Genomic DNA, 18,145 nt, shown 5'->3' with positions numbered 1-18,145 from the left:
GGAGAGGGGGCTAGGCAGGGTGGGGTGGGGTGGGAGGGATCCACGGAGCCCTCCAAGGGCTGCTAGGGAAGTGGGGAGAGGGGTTCCAGGGCTCCGTCCCACTTCAGTTCTACCAGCTCTGCCTTTACATACTGGAGTTCGCTCAAGATTTCAATGGAATAAAACATTCATTCAAGATTAAAATTTTTGAAAACCTAAAGTTTTCCTTTATATCAGGGAAGTCCAACAGACTCAGTAATTATATACTATTTGCTGAGCACCTTACCAGGTGTCAGGCATTCATAGGTACTTTATGTGCTTATTTAATCCTCACTCAACTCTGTGAAGGATATGCTGGTTTTATTATCCACATTTAAATACAAGGAACCAGAGGCCTGGCCATGCCCGGCGGCTTGCCCAGGGCAGCACAGTGATGAAGCGGTAGAGCTGGGATTCGGCGTCAGATCAGTGCGTCTACGGAGGCGCCTCCCAACTTGCCTTGAACCTCAACTCACCCACTTACTAACAAGTGACCGAGTTCTTGGTCTCTGAGCCTCTATTTTGTTCATTTGTAGAATAGGAAAAATGAAATTCTTCACAAAGTAAGACGTCACATACAAACCGTCCAAGAGAACATTGTGGACACTCCATGAATGTTATGTCTCTTAACCAAGAAACAAGATCAGACTATCTTTGTGTTCGGTTGGCTCACACATTTGTTCAGAGGAATCGGATCAGTGCTTTGATTATCATGGTGGTCAGGCCCACGCAGGCACCTGTGGGGTAGGAGAGTCACTGCCCCCCGGGTCCACTCAGACACAAGCAGGCCATACAACCTGAAGATCTAGGGAAATACGTTTCCCACTTGTAGATTGGGGATCGTATCTGGGTTATGGTGAGGTTCAAATGAGAGAGGATACGTGCAAAATTTCCCACTATTCTGTGAATGCTTGAATCTGCATCCACATAAAGCTATTTCAAATTACTGTTAAAGGTAATAGTTAAGAACATGTAAACTCTGCTTTGAGTCCATGCTGAACTTCATTTCTGTCCTGGCTGGTAGACCTTTGCTGTTAACATTCAAGGAATTGGCGCAGAGTGCAGGACGGCATGTTAAGATAAACACCAGCCCTTGCTTCAGATGAAATACCCCAAAAGAGAGTAATCAACAAGAGAAAAATCAAAACCAAAAAAAAAAAAAAGAATCATTACTGAGTTGTTTAGGAGCAGATATGTGCTCATTTTTATAATTTCCCAGCTGAAAAACTAAACAAACGAAAACACTTGAGCTTTCAAAAGAAAATGCCATTTGTAGCATTTAGATTCACGAGGTGTCTGGTGCAGTTAAGTTCCGGCTTGCCTCTGTGGATAAGTGAGTCTGTGTGGAACATGAGACATGTATCCGTGGTACAAATTACTCACGGCACATGGGGAAGGATTGAAAAGGATGACTCTCACGTTTTCTAATAAAGTCACAAGGGGAAGAAATGTCCTTTTTACCACTTTGACTTTCCTATGAGTTTTCATTTGGGATCTATTAAAGAGGTAGACTATTCAGTAGTGTAAATAATTAGGATGAAGGATTATTGCTGCGCACCACTAACCTGGGTGCTGGCACGCATGCCAGTCTCCTTGTCACGCGGGTTGGCAGCTGTGACTGCCACACATTTCTGTGCACCGGCTTCAGAAGTTACAGTTAGCAGGCATTCGTCCTGGGCTCCCTGAATGGCCACACTTACCCCGACCCCCCACACTCTGCACGTCAGTCCCCCTCAATTTCAAATCCCTCAACCGCAGCCGGGCGCTGGGCTCAGCGGGCATCGCCCTCGGCTGATGGGCACACCCTACCCTCCAGCCTAGAATATGGAATGTCTGTCTGTCTTTCCCTGTTTGCCTGGCTGATTTCCATTTCCTTTTCCCTGCTCACCAGTGATGTGGGAATTGCTTTCTCTGAGGAGTCTTTCCTGGTTTTCTTCCCGGCCCTCCCACCCGTTCCCGTCGCCAGCATCCTGCGCTTCCGCACTTGTCCGCGCGGGGGCGCACGCATCCGCGTCCTCCCTGCCCCCTGCTCCCTCTGCCGGCGCGCCCGTCTGCCTGCATCTCCAGGTGCCCATCTGGGCACCCCCTGATGGTAGCAGCCTGAACAAATGTTTACTGAGTTCATAAATCTTACCATGTTTTTCTTTTCTAGTTTAAGGATTAGCAAAATTAAAAGTTAAACCTTCTTATTGCTTCTGAGACACCATTGTCAGCATTTCTTAACGGTGAAATTCAAAAGGGGGGATGCCGCGGTGCACCCCAGAGAGCGCTCTAAGGAGAGTCTAACTCAGTGGGCTTCAGCCGGGCTACACGTAAGACTTACAAAGGGAGCGTTGGAAAATACCCACACCTGGGCTCCACCTTTGAACAATCAGATCGTACAGTCTCTGGGTGGGGGGGTCTGGTTTTGAGTGTTTTTATTTTTTTAATTAAGTCTTGAGATGATCATAAAGTGCAGCCAGGGATAAGAGCAGCTGGTACAGGTGATCAGAGTTACTCTCATGTTCCTTCCTGGGGCTCACTGCAGTCCGTCAGGGGTCAGCTCCTCTCCCGTGCCACCCACTGAGTCAGTCGCATGTAGGATAGCCTCATTGCAAAGTCTGGGAATGCTCCATAGAATTATTCCACAGAAAATACTTCTTCCATTGGGGTCAAGCATGAAGAGAATTTAAGCATAGGAATTTTTTTTTTTTTTTTAAGAGACAGGGTCTCACTATGTTGCCCAGCCTGGGCTTGAACTCCTGGCCTCAAGTGATTCTCCTGCTTTGGCCTCCCACAGTGCTGGGATTACAGGCATGAGCCACGTGCCTGGCCAGGAATTTTTTTTTTTTTTTTATCATAGTAACTGAAAAGCACTACCAACAAAGGGAAAAGATTGCCTGTATTCATTGAGAATGCAGTTTTATTGTGGTAAAATACACATAGCATAACATTTACCATTTTTACCAGTTTAAAGTGTGCAGATCAGTAGGTGGGGTACAGAGTTCTGCACATAAGCAGTTTTACAGCCTTGTTACCCGTCGATGCTCCAGCCTAATACTCAGCCTCAAAACTACTTTTCCTCTTTGTGGATGGATAATGCTTCAAGTGCTTCAAAATCCGTCTCAGATTTCACTCAATCTCTGTAACCTTCCTTATTCCAGTCAGACAACATTTGCTTCTCCAACTACTGTGCCCCTAAAGTTCTCTGCTTATGTCTGTTGTAGCATTTGTGACACAGCTATGCCACATCTGTTCTTTTAATGGGACTAGCAGTTGCCAGAGAGCAGGGACCATGTCTTATTCAGTATTGTGTCACCACTGCTAAAGACAAACAAGATGCTTGTAAAGATTGTTGGAATGAGTGAATAATGTCAAAGGGAACATGAAAAATGAAAGGTAACATTATTTAGAATAATATAAAGAAGTTATTTAGAACCAGATCGGTAAATAAGAAAGATCTCTTTTTGATGATTGTGCTTAACACAGAATGCTCAATGTGTCAGGTACTGTTTTGTGTGCTTTATATGTGTTAGCTCATTTAAGATTTACAAAAAGCTTATAATAGGAAAACGTCTCCATTTTTACATTTGAGGAAACTGAGGCACAGAACAGTTAAAGTACTTCCCCAAGTCACTTAATAGTAAGTGGCAGAGCAAGGATTTGAACCCAGGCCCTCTAAGTTAAAAACCTTCGCTCAACTACCCTCATATACTGCCACACTATTTTATTAAATTAGGTCTTCAGGAAATTTATTAAGGTTTCAAATCAGAAGCCAACATAGCTTCCATATGAAACCAGGAGGTGATATAAGCGTAACAGCTTCATTAGTGAATCCTTGAAGAATAATTATTTAAAAAATTATTTCACTGGTATTCACAGGGGTTGAGGACCAGAGCATAAGTACCTTCTCCACCCTGTTCTACTATGTTTTCTCAGTTGAACTAGGTGGCTTAGTGTGACCATGGAGAATGTAAAGTAGACAATTGCAAATGTGAAACAAAGTATGAAACAGCAGCTCTCACACGGTGTAAAGCATGTTGATTCCACCATTCCCAGCACGTACAGTGGTTTATTTCCCATCATAGTCTTTTTGGCTATTGAGCTAATAGAACCATTTCCCCTGCCAAACTTCAATGTTAGGCATGCCCACTAGAAGATCATTCATGAATATTTTCACTAGTCAATTAATAAGCCTCTTTAAATTATATTTGGTTGTTAGGATCAAGTTTTCCATCCTTTTCATCATCCTAATTGTTTCTTTAGAAGATTTAGTTTTCAATGATACATTTTTGTTTTCAGAGTAGAAATTTAAATGAATTGTTTATAGATTAAATAAAGAATACTTCTTAGAAATGCAGAGTGTGTTATTTTTTTCCATGAAGAATGATGGCTGCTAAATAACTTTTGAGGATTTTTTAAAACTAGACAGTAATTTTTTTTAAAAAGTTTCACCCTGAAGCAATCATAAAGTTTCAGTCAGTATTCTGGAGTAGATTAACAGACCTATTTAACAACCAAGACATGCTTTTTCATTTCTCTTCTGCACCAGAAAAAAATGATTCTAAATTATAATTAGAAGTAAATGTGGGAAACTATATTTCTGTCTACCCATTAAGAAATGGCAGTTGGGAAGGAGTCTTTACCATGGCTGTGAAAGAGCACTTGATGACATGTAAGCATTGAGTCTTAGAACCATGAAAATCTATAGTGGAACACTTGCAGGAAACAGTGGCAATATAGAGCCGAGAGTAAATAAGCAACAAACACATTCCTTTTATATAGCCCTCTTTTCTGCTTTCTACCTTTGATTTAAATCTAGTAGAAATGATTCCTGAAACAATACTATCAACATATTTGTTTTTCAGTTGGATAGTTTTAAGATGCCAGGGCTAGAAAGTATAAGACTATGAAGAAAAGTGCTTAGGTACCTTCATGCCCTACATTACAGTAGCCGTCACTTCTTACCTCAAGGGGTGATGATGGAATTGGGGGTTGCAAAAAGAGTAAGGCAGTAATGTCATTGGGAATGACAGAGTAAGGACTCTGAATATTCTCTTTCATAAAAGTGATGAGATCACTGGCAAAATTTGTCAAAATCAACTTTTTCAGAACTATGGAAATTAACCAAAGGTATGCAACAATCTGGGGAGTATTTATTTTTAAAAAACTAGCTAAATCTTAGTAAGAACAGTGAGTATTGTGGTGTGTCAACTTGCCCTATTCCCACCTCCTTGTCTCCAGCGTCATGGTAGCCTTAAAAACCATAGCCTGACTACTGGAAGGGCAGAACACATTGGAACTAATTCAAAGATCCATTCTAAGAGAATTGTCATTATTTGATCTGTCCTGCATTTCCCTAGAAAACCCTACTCAAACAAGCCTTGTCTTTATCTGATCTCACTTAGGGCTCACCCAGTGCAAACAGCCTTTTCCCTGGGGGCATTTTTCCAAAACAACTTGTGGTGATTATTCACTATCACAGCTCCCTGAGGCAATGAAAACAGTTGTGACATACAACAAGCTTGGCAAAAAACTTAAAAAATGGGGAAGTATTTTATTCCATAGGGGACTATAGAAAGCTCTAATATATTTCTGGAAATCTAGAAGCCATCTGGATGTGTAGGGCTGTGTGCATGCCCTGGGCTATATACATGTTCAAGAAAAACCTAACAGAGCCTGTGGTTTACCTCTCTGACTGATCTTGAGTCTCTATGCAATCAGGAAGTAAAGACTAAGCCAGAGTTGTAAATTGCCTGGCTAAGTGTTGAAAATATACCCAACATGAACACAGAACATCTAGGCAAAGACAGAGATTCGTTGGTACCAGGCATTTAAGAAAATCTGTGTCCAATATTTAGCTGACCTCTAAGCTAACTGAGCATAGACTTTTACTGGCCACACTCAGCAACAAAAAAATTACAAGAAAGCAAAGGAACAAGAAAGTGTGGCCAATACACAAAAGAGAAAGCCATCAACTTTCCCTGAAACTGTCCCTGAAAATGTCCAGATATTGAACTTACTAGACAAAAACTTTAAATTAGATATTTAAATATATCCAATCAACTAAAGGAAACAATGACTAAATAGCTAAAGGAAAATATGAGAAGTATGTCTGACAAATAGAGGAGATTAATAAAGAAATGGAAATTATATTTTCTGAAAAAGAACCAGATAGAAATGCTGGAGTTGAAAAAGTACACTAACAGAAGTGAAAATTTCTTTAGAGGGGCTCAAAGCAGATTTGAGTAGGCAGAAGAATAAGTGAACTTGAAACATAGGGAAATTGATCCAGTTTGAGGAACAGAAAGAAAAAAGAATGAAGAAAAGTGAACAGAGCCTTAGAGTCTCATGAGTTAAATGTACCAATATGCATACTGTGAGTCCCAGAAAAAGAGAGGGAAAAGTACAGAAAAAATATTTAAGGAAATAATAATTGAAGACTTCCCAAATTTGTATGGAAAACTTTAATCTACACATCCAGGAAGCTCAATGGATTTCAGGAAGCTCAATGAAAATAAGCTCAAAGAGATCCACACCTAGACACATCACAATCAGCTAAAAGCCGAAGATGGAGACAATCTTGAGAGCATCAAAAGAAAGTGACCATTATTAACAAGAGATCTTCAATAAGATTAAGAGCTAATTTCTCATCAGAAACCATGGAGGCCAGAGGCAGTGGAATGACACATTCAAAGTTAGAAGGAAAGGGAAAAAAAAACAAAAACCTGTCAACCAAGAATTCTATATCCAGCAAAACCATCCTTCAAAAAAATGAAGGAGAAATGAAGACATTCCCAATTAACACCAATACAATTCATTACTAGCACATGGAATACTACAAGAAATACTGAAGGGAGTACTTTAGGCTGAAGTGAAATGACACTAGACAGTAACTCTAATACACATAAACAAATACCAACACTGGTAAGGTAACTGTTAATGAATCCACAAGGGGGGGATATAAGGGTGCTTGCTGCATAGAAAATCAATTATTGAGACAATGAGGATTGTCAAGGAAGAAAGGATTTATTACAGTGGATATGTCTACTGAGAGGGGGATGTATGAACTGTCTCAAACCCATCTCTCTGATCAATAGGATCAGGGTTTTTTTGGAGGTGAAATGAATAATGTATGAGGGGTGAGAACATCATCATGTGTTTGGGGTGGAGTGTAGGGCGTGCAAGCACAGTGAGAAATCATGCTAGTATATATATGCCATGATCAAAAAATGACATATAAGTTCCTCGCAGGCCAGAGATTTTAGTATTATAATGAGCTAGGGGTTAATATTGGTCATTCTTTCAGCCTTGTGCATAGGCTCAGTAGGTCCTTGGGCACAATCTGTGATGGAGTATCACTTATCTTGTCTTCTCTGAACAAACAGGTGGTGTAAGGCTGTGTAGTTACCTTGTGACTGCAAGGAGGCTTATCATTTCTGGGAAAGAAACTCAAAAGGGAATGCATCAGTGCAAAAGAAAGTTACAAAGTTCTTGTTGGCTTGGGAATTCGAAACATAAGAAAACTACCAAAAGAAGTTTTCTTGCTTATGGGGCCAATTACATAATGACATAGGTAAATGTGAAAGGTAGTATAAATGTAATTTTTTTCTGTAACCCCTTTTTTCCCCATCTGTTTTTAAAAACAACTACATAAAGCAATAATTAGAAATCTGGTTTCAGGGGCACAAAATATATAAAGATGTAATTTGTATGAGAATAATAGCACAAAGTGGGGGCAATGAATGGATCTAAATAGGAGCAAAGTTTTTATATACTATTGAAATTAAGTTGGTATTAATCTGAACTAGATTGTTAGAAATTAGAATGTTAATTGTAATCGCCATGGCAACCTTTAAGAAAATTTAAAAAAAATTACAAGGTAATTAAAATTATACACAAGGAAGTATCTGTTTAACACTGAAGAAAGTGGTAATAGAGAAATAGAGGAACAAAATGACATTAGACATGTAGAAAACAAATTGTAAAATGGCAGATATAAATGTTAATTTATTAGTATTAATAATTACATTAAATGTAAATGGTAGAGACAATCCAATCAAAACATAGATGGGCAGAATGGTTAAAAAAACATGAAAAAACTATATACTGTCTACAAAACAAATATTTTAGATTCAAAGACACAAGTAATTTGAAAGCAAAAGGATGGAAAAAGATACACAATACCAATAGGAACAACAACAACAAAAGAGCTGAAATGGCTATATGAACACCAGACAAAATAGACTTTAAGACAAAAATATTATTAGAGACCCCAAAAAAGTTGATTTTATGATGATTAAATGGTCAATATATCAAGAAAATATAACACTTATAAACATATATGTAACTTACAATGGAGCCCCAAAATACATGAAGCAAAAATGACAGAACTGAAGGAAAGAATAGACAGGTCAACAAAGAAAGTTGCTAATGTCAACATCCACTTTCAATACTAGGTAGAAAACTAGATAGAAAACCAACTAGGATAAAAGACTTTAAAAACGCTATAAGCCAATTAAACCTAATGAACATCTATAGAACACTCCATCCAATAATGGTAACATTCTTCTAAAATGTACAATGGAACATTCTCCAGGATAGACCATCTGCTAGGCCATAAAACAGGTCATAATAAATTTACAATAACTGAAATTATACAAAATATGGTCTTGGAGTAATTGGAATGAAATTAGAAATCATTACAAGAAAGGAGTTTGTGAAATTCACAAATATATGAAAATTAAACACCACATTCCTAAGTAATCAATTGGCTAAAGAAGAAATTACAAGGGAAATTGGAAAATATTTTGAGATGAATGAAAATGGAAATACAACATACTCAAACCTATGGGCTACAGCTAAAGCAGTGCTTAGAAGGCTTCAAGTGCCTCTATTAAAAAGAAAGATCCCAAACAAATAACCTGATATTATACCATAAGAAACTAGAAAAGGAGAAAACTAAACCCAAAATCAGCAGCAGGGAGGATGTTATTAGATTACAGCAAAATAAATGAAATACAGACTAGAAAATAAGTAGAAAAAAATCAATGAAACAAAAAATTTGTTCTTTAAAAACATCAGCAAAATTGACAAACCATTAGACTATCCAGGAAAAAGGAGAGAAGCCTCAAATTACCAACATCAGGAATGAAAGCAGGAGCATTACTACCAACCTTACCTCTCTAAAAAAATTATAAGAGAATACTATGAAAAATTATATGCCAACAAATTAGATTACCTAGATGAAAATGAACAAATTCTTGGAAGGACTATTAAAACTGACTCAGAATGAGAAAATCTGAATAGACTTATAACAAATAGACTGAATTAATAATCAGTAAAACTTCCTACAGAGAAAAGCCCAATTCCAGAAGGTTTCACTGGTGACTTCTACCAAGCATTTAAAGAAAGATTACCACCAATCCTTTACAAACACTTCCAAAAAATAGATAAAAGGGAACACTTTTGAAGTCATTCTATCAGGCCAATGTTACTTTTTTTTTTTTTTTTTTGGTAGAGATGGAGTCTCGCTATGTTGCCCAGGCTGGTCTCAAACTCCTGGCTTCAAGCAATCCTCCTGCTTCAACCTCCCAAAGTGCCAAGATTACAGGTGTGAGCCACCATACCCAGCCTCCAATGTTACCTTGATACAAAACCCAGACAAAGACATCACAAAGAAAAAAAATTGCAGACCTATATCCCTTTTGAACATAGATGTTAAAACCCTAAACAAAATACTAGTACTAGTAAAGTGAATCCAGCAACATATGAAAAGGATTATACACCATGACCAGGTGCAATTTATCCCTGGAATGCAAGACAAGTTCAAATACAAAAGTCAATCAATGTATTGATACTATATCAGTAGAATAAATAACAAAAGCCACATGATTATATCAATAAGTGCAGAAAAAGCACCTGAAACTATCCAACATTCTTTCATGACAAAAACTCTAGACAGAAGATCGATAAACTAGTAATGGAAAGGAACTTCCTCTACTTGATAAAGCATATCAATGAAAAACTAACTGCTAACATTATTAATAGTCGAATACTGAAAGCTTTTTCCATAAGATCAAGAACAAGAAAAGAATGACCCCTCTTGCCATCTGTATTCACCATTGTACTGTGGATTGTAGCCAAGGCAATTAGGCAAGAAAAACAAATAAGATATATCCAGATGGTAAAGGAGTAAGTAAAACTATCTCCATTTATCAATGACATAATTTTTTACCTAGAAAATCCCAAAGAACCCACACACAACAATTTAGTGCTAATAAGTGAGTTCAGGAAGCTTGCATGATACAAAATCAATATATGAAAATCAATTGTATTTCTACATACTAGCAATGAACAATCTGAAAATGAAACTAAAAACAATTTCACAATGGTGTTAGTAATAATAAAATACTCAGTAATTAAAAGTATAAGATATATATTAGAAAATACATACAAAATACCATTGAAACAAAGAACTAAGTAAGTGGAGAGACATCTTATGTTCATAGATTAGAAAACAATACTGTTATGGACTAGAAGGCCTAATGTTGCTAAAGTGACAGTATTCCCCCTAATTAATTTACAGAATTAGTGCAATCTCTATTACAATTCTGGCTGCACTTTTTGCAGAAAATGATAAGGTGATTGATCCTAAAATTCATATGGAAAAGTAAAGAACTTAGAATAGCCAAAACAATCTTGAAAAAGAAGAACAAAGTTGGAGAACTTAATACTTCTCAATTTGAAAATTTATTATAACACCACAGTAATACAATTGGCAAGCATGGTGGTACCTGTAGTCCCAGCTACCATGAAAGCTGAGGTGGGAGGACCGCTTGAGCCCAGGAGTTTTAGACCAGCTTGGGCAACAGTGAGACACCATCTGAATTAAAAAAGAAAGAAGGAAAAACTACAGTAATACAGTGTGGTACTGGCATATGGATAACCATAGATATTAAAGAAATAGAATTGACAGTCCAGAAATAAACCCTATATTGATTTTTTTTTGCCAGAGGTGCCAAAATCATTCAATGAGAAAAGAATAGTCTTACGGTGCCCAGAGTTATGAATGTAATAAAAACTACTTAATCATACCCTTTAAAAGAGCAAGTTTTAATACAGTGAATTATATCTCAATAAGGGGAATGGGCAGGAAAGACTGACACATACAACATTTCAAAAGGTAGTGTATGCTTTGCTAGGAAGGGATATGAAAGGAGAGTCGGCCACCTCAGAATTAGAGAAGAGAGGACAGACAAGAGGTACCACACACATATCTTTTTTTTTCTCCAGCAAGTTCCATGACGGTACTGTGTGTATATACCTTTTTTAATTTGAAAGTTTAAATATTGTAAATATTGTTTAAAGTGGGTAAAGAGATTTTTGAAATTACCTGATACCTACTGGCAATACTAAAAGTGTGTCAAGAGGCCAATATTCTATAGTACACCCAGCTAGAGTGATTATTACAGAGAACAAGTTGTTAGTTTCTTTCTTGTGACCAGACTATAAAGATATTGTTGCCAAAAGCCATCTGTTATGAACTGGAAAGAGTTTTTTGTTTTTTGGTTTTTTTTGGTAATAGCCCTGTTGAAATTACATTATGTGTGGAGAAAAGAGAATGCAGTAGTGGGACAAGTTTATGGAGGTGAGACTAAATTGATACCTACAAAATAGAAGGGACTGATAAGCACTATAGATGCTGTTAACTGTGGCTGAAGGGGAAGAGGAGGTTTGCTATACTTTGCTTCTTCCTTTCCAATCTGTGTGCCTTTTTTTTTTTTTTTTGCCTTATTTAAATGGCTAGGATTTCCAGTGCACTGTTGAATAAAAGTCGAGAGCAGTCATCCTTGCCTCATTTCTAAATTCAGGGGTCTAATACTCACTCTTTCACCATTAAGTATAATGTTGGCTGTAGGTTTTTTTGTTTTGTTTTGTTTTGTTTTGTTTGTAAATGCCTTAAGTTGAGAAAGTTCATTTCTCTTCTTGTTTGCTGAGAGGCTTTATTTCTTCTTCTTTTAACTAGATGTTGGGTTTTATAAAATGCACTTTCTCTGTTAATATGGTGAATTATATTGATTTTGAAATGTTGAACCAACATTGCAATCTCAGGATAAACCTTATGTAGTCATGATTTGTTGTCTTTCCTATTGTTGGATTTGCTAAAATTTTGAGAATTTTTCTGTGTTCATGAAGGTTGTTGGTCTGTAGTTTTCTTGTGATGTCTTTGTCTATTTTTAGTACCAAAGAAATGCTGGTTTCATAGAATAATTTGAGAAATGTTTCCTCCTTTCTGTTTTCTGGAAAAAAATTCGTGTAGAATTTCTGTTATTTCTTCCTTAAGTGTTTCATAGAATTCACCAGTGAAGCTGGCTCTGGAGGGTTGTATGTATGTGTGTGTGAAGATTCTTAATTATAAACTTCATTTCCTTAATTGATAACAGGGCTATTTCAGATTATCTGTTTCTTCATTAGTGAACTTTGGTAGCTTATCTTTCAAGGAATTTGTCCATTTTGATCTACGTTGTCCAATTTACTGCCATAAAACATTGCTTATAATATTCCTTTATTATCATTTTAATGTTTGTAGAAACTATGCTGATATCCCCCCCTTCATTTCTAATGTGGTCATTTGTGTCCTCTCTGTTTCCTGGTAAGTAGGGTAGATATTTGCCAATTTTATTGACTCCCCCCCGCCAGGGCTAGGTTTTTATTTCATTTATCTTTTCTATTATTTTCTATTTCTACTTCCCTAAGTTTTGCTCTTATTAGTACCTTTTTTCTGTTTACTTTGTGTTTCCTTTACTTTTTCTAGGTGGGAGCTGAGGTCATTGAGTTGAGACCTTTCTTCTTATCTAATAAGTGCTTAATGCTTTAAAAAAAATTCTATTTAAGCAATGCTATAGATGCATCTCAAATTTTGATTTGTTTTCATTTTCATTCAGTTAACCACTTTCTCATTTCCGTTTTGATTTCTTCTTTGATCTACATTTTATTTACAATTATGTTGTTTAGTTTCCAAATATTTGGGGGATTTTCCAGATATCTTTATATTACCAACTTCAACTTTAATTCTGCTGTGGTCACGTTAGAGCCGGTTCCCATCTGCCCCGGGAACAGAATCAGAAGACTCATCCAGAAGAATTTGCAGTTTTGAAGGTGCCGGGGCGGTGCATTGTCAAGCCTCTGCCTGGGGCTGAGGAATGTCTCTCAGAGGCCTTCCCCTGGGCAAGACATTCGACTCTGCACCTGGTCTCCAGGCACCGGTGGTCGCCACCTGCCCAATCTTAGGGCAGGATCTCGGTGGGACCTCCAAATGTTATGGTCTGAGATGCGAGAAATGACCACCTGAAGACCGAATTGAGCCAAATCAGGAGTCTTTATTAGCTGGCCAGCGACTGCCCTCTGCACCGCCCAAAGGCGGCACAGAAAGCAGCAGTGAGCCTTTGAAACAGAAAGTTTTTATAGTGTAAGTTTGTGGGTGGACAATTACTAAGACAGAGCAAGCACGTGTACAAAAAACCTTGAGTAAGCATGATATCATTTTCTTATCTTTGGTGTAACAGGAACTGGGCAGTTTGGGCTCTGGGCCATATCTTGTTCACGTAAAACATGAGTGTCATAATAGCTTTACGCAAAACGTGGGGGCTGTCATCATTTTACGCAGAACACGGGTGTTGTAGTCACTTAGGAATTTCTGTGTTGGGGGTAGCAAGCAGGAGCAAGCAGGTTTTACAGAAGCAGAATGGCAGATTAATGATTTTTCAGCACAAAACTCAGACTGTAACAGTCAGAAAACATACTTTGTACAATTTGAATTCTTTTAAATGTATTGAGACTTGAGTTATGGCCCAGACTGTGGTCTACCTTGATAATGTTCCATGTGCACTTGAAAAGATTGTGTATTCTGCTATTGTTGGGTGGAATGTTCTATAAATGTCATTTAGGTCTAGTTGTTTGGTAGGATTATTTAAGCATTATATATTGTTCCTGAGTTTTCAGGTTGGTAAACTTTTCAGTCATTGTTTCTTCATATATTTTTTTCTCTCTCTTACCTTTCGTTTTTGTGACTCAATATGTGTGTGTGTTTTGGCTTTTTTATTTTTGTGTTTCATTTTGGTAGTTTTTATTATTAGGTGTTCAAGTTAACTAATCTTTTATTCTGCAATGTCGTATCTGCTGTTAACCCCACCCAGTGTATTTTTCATCTCAGACATTGTACTTTTCCCCACTGAGATGTCTTTGGGTCTTTTTTATGTCTTCCATATCTCTACTTAGCATACTGAATCTTTCCTCTACCTTTTTGAACATATGAAGTATATTTACAATATATTTTAATGTCCTTGTTCTATAATTCTCTCATCTGTGTCATTTCTGGATTTGTTTCTGTTGACTGAATTTTCTCTTCATTATGAGATTATACGAATATTTTCCTACTCTTTGTATACCTGGTAATTTTTGTGTCTCAGGCAATTTGGCCAGATAATTTCTTTCTATTTTTAGTAGAGACGAGGTCTCACTCTTGCTCAGGCTGGTCTCGAACTCCTGACCTCGAGCGATCCACTCGCCTCGGCCTCCCAGAGCTAGGATTACAGGCGTGAGCCACCGCGCCCGGCCTGTCTCAGGCAATTTGAATTTTATGTTGCTAGGCACTGGATGAAATATATACACACACTCAGAAATATATAATATATATATATAATGTATAACATATATTATGTATTGTAAATGTTTTTGAGCTTTTGAGCTTTGTACTGGGACACAACTAAGTTAACTTGGAAACAATATGATCCTTTACTGGCTTGCTTTTAAGGTTTGTTAGGCAGAACCAGCTTAGCCTCTAGTTGAGGGCTAAGTTGACCCCACAATGGATAACAATAACCTTCCAGGTACTCTCCAAGGTACCCCAGCTGTCACGAGGTAGCTTGACTCTGGCTGTTGAGAATGTGAACTATTCCCAGCCCTGAGTAAGAGCCAATAATTGATTCACCTGCTCCTTTCCAGTAGTTCTTTACCTGGCCTCAGGTAGTGTTGTGAGCATTTGCTGATCATACTCAGTTGAAGATTTGAGGAGAGTCCTTTCCAATACTCTGCCCTGCAAATTCTAGTTGTCTTGGCCTCCTCAAATTCTCAATTCTGTTTCCTCAACTTGAGGAGAATGCAGAGATTTTTGGGTTCCTCTCTGCATGGTGTAGCCTGAAAACACACTTCAGGGAGGAAGCTGAGGCAGTTGTAGGGCTCACAATTCTCTTTTCTCAGAGATCTCTATCCTGCATGCCTCTTTCCCAATGTTTGGAAACTTTTTTCAAACATTTTGTCTGGTTTTTAGTTATTTAAACCAGTAGGGGAAAAACAGAACCTGTTGCTCTATCTTGTGCATAAGTGGAAATGGCTTGTTGGGCTTTGAATGTCTTTCTACTCAGTTATCAGTCAGTAAGCATATATTGAGGCAGGCCTTGTCCCTCTGCCTGGGAGAGAATAATTGTCCCTCAGTATCTGTGTCAGGGGGATTGGTTCCAGGACTCCTACAGATACCAAAAATCCATGGCCACTCAAGTTCCCAATATAAAAAGGCATATTTGCATAAAAAACTATGCACATCCTCCCATATACTTGAGATGACTTATAATACCTAACACACTGAAAATGGTACACAAATAGTTGTTATACTGTTTAGTTCTTAAATTTGTATTTTTATTGTTGTAGTTATTTTTTACTGTTTGTTTTCAAATATTTTCGACCTGTGGTTAGTTGAATCCACAGATGCAGAACCTGCACATATGGAGGGCGACTGTATATCCTCCCCCCAACTCCCTTTGAAGAACTCAGGAAATCCTCCTTTTGCAGTGAACAACTATTTTTCATATGCACTTTATTTTTCAGACAACCGACCAAGGCAGAAAACCCTACTCCCATTATTTTTGCAAGGCTCCTAGTATCTCAAAAGCCACTGCAATATCTTTAAAGACAAACTAATCTCACTAAAAAAGGGAAGATATAATATTGGAAGTATAAATACTTGCAGTTGAAGAAAACTCAAGATGTCCATCTTAGGTTGGAAATCAATGCCTTAGGAGCTAAAAAAGTCTTTCCCGTGGCTTCAGAGGGGAGAACTCTGTTTAACTCTCCTCAGCTTTACAGCAGGTCAAACGTTTCCCTAAAAGCAACCCAGGGTTTGGCCTAGTTAACAAACGGTCAGTCCCTGCCTCCTCCTTTTGAAGAGCTCACTGAGCAGGGCCTGGCAAAGGAAACTGAGGTAGCTGGTTAAGGAGCATCTGAATTGTGCTGTCTCCACCTTCGTATTAGAAAATAGAAAAACACTTGGCTACTGTGGTGTGCCACGCTAACTTATCTCCAGGGTGCTGGCCTTCCAGGTGCGTGCCGTTCTCTAGTGAGGCCAGGAAAGAGGGTTTTGCAGCAGAACAATGTGTAGCTTCATGACTGGCCGTCAACTTTTCCTCAGTTGTAGATTTTGCCATGTAACTCTGTGTTAAGAGCTAGAAGGATATCCCTAACTTGAGGAAAACAAAATACTGTTAATCTGAATCCCTCAGTGGTTGTGATGATGTTAAAGTCTTGGGGGGAAATGCAGGAAATCAGATCAAAGTGGCTTCGTATCATTTTCAGAATTACTTCTGCACTATTTGGATTCTGTGTTTTTAAGAGAATGGAAAAATAGAGTCAGTACCTTGCAGCCGCATGAAGAATCTACCAGAAGCTTCAGTGTGATTGAGAAGGGCAGACTCTAATCTAGATTAAAAAGGATGAAGCTTATTTATAAGCACATGAAAAAAAAAAAGAACTCTTTTAACATTTGACCTATTAGAAAAGGCATTTTGTGTATTAATCTGAACCTTTGGCTTTTTGTTGAGTACTGTGGCTGGCTTAGTTGTGCCTGAGGAAGGCTTCAGACTTGTTTCCATAGTGGTGTGACATGCAGGTGGCCTGACTCTGCCACCCAGAACTTATATTAGCCCTTTACCTGTCAACCAGTATTCTTCCAGCCATACATGGTGGCTAATACTGCCTGCCCCTCATAATATTTACAATGGTATTTTTATTTATATATTGTACCATCTTATGAACAGTGCTTTGCAGTCAGTAGAGTAGTCCTTCCATACATTAATTTTCCATCAAACACTAAGTTGAGAAGGTATCACACTTCTCTTGCAGATGAGGAAATGGGGAAGTTGCACAATCAAGAAGAGTTAATGACTTGGCCAGTGCAGGAAACCTAGGCAAAAACAAAAGGCTTCTAATTCCAAATTCAGTGTTCTTTCTGCTAGAATGTGCTGTCTCCCTCCAGGACTGGTGGAGGATACTGGGATTGTCCTAAGGCTAATGCTTTATGATTGTTTGTTCACTCTGCTTCACTCAGCACCTGCTGTACCAAGTTGTGTTTGTAGTGGCTTAGTGTCAAGTCTTCCCAAAAGGCAGCAGGGTCCAAAACAGGAGACTGGCCCAGTCTGTCATATGGAGAGGCTATGAGAATGGTGATCATGCTATTCTCACCACTCCTCCATTACAGCCTGGTATCATTTGGTACTTACCTTGCTCTCTTTTGCAAAAAGCAGCATAAATCATTTAATGTAGAGAAGGGCAAAAAGTTGCTAAGAAGTGTTCCTGGGGATTGGTCTTATAGCTTCAACTCTGGGAGGGTGCCTGACTTTGCAGTGTCACCTTAGTCATTAAGAGCAAAGGAATCCAGGGCTTCAGACCTTCAAAATAATTACTTGCTGAGATCGCAAAACAGTTACTTGCAGAGTTGCTTTAAAGGCTAACGCTGAAACACAGAGTTTGTTTAACTACAGGTTAAACAGTAATGATTTTTCACATGACCAAACCACTGAAGGCAATTTACACTAATTTTATTCTTTTTTTTTTTTTTTGGTAAATGATAAACAAAAAACAAATTTATCAAATGGCCTATACTAATTTCCAAAGCCCCTACCCTTTTCAGATTGAGCCAAATTAGAAATTTAAACCAAATGATTGTAAATTAGGTATTATTCATTTTCTGGCTAATTGACTTCTACCACTCAATCTTCTAAATGCAAAGTGCATCAGAGCAGTGCTGATGCTGATAAAGCGTGCACAGTGACCCTAAGGGGCGGGCAGAAGAACGGGGCAGGCAGCCGCACACTCC

At 38.2% G+C, this 18,145-nt stretch overlaps 1 protein-coding gene across 2 annotated transcripts in view; it reads left to right on the top strand.

Moving 5' to 3' along the window:
- The window catches only part of B3GAT2 (beta-1,3-glucuronyltransferase 2), a 65,174-nt gene that overhangs the window by 45,614 nt on the left and 1,415 nt on the right, over positions 1–18,145 (top strand). The window lies entirely within an intron of this gene.

Source organism: Lemur catta, chromosome 2 (assembly GCF_020740605.2).
Source record: "Lemur catta isolate mLemCat1 chromosome 2, mLemCat1.pri, whole genome shotgun sequence".
Taxonomy (NCBI): domain Eukaryota; kingdom Metazoa; phylum Chordata; class Mammalia; order Primates; family Lemuridae; genus Lemur; species Lemur catta.
This window is presented reverse-complemented; position numbering and strand designations above follow the sequence as displayed.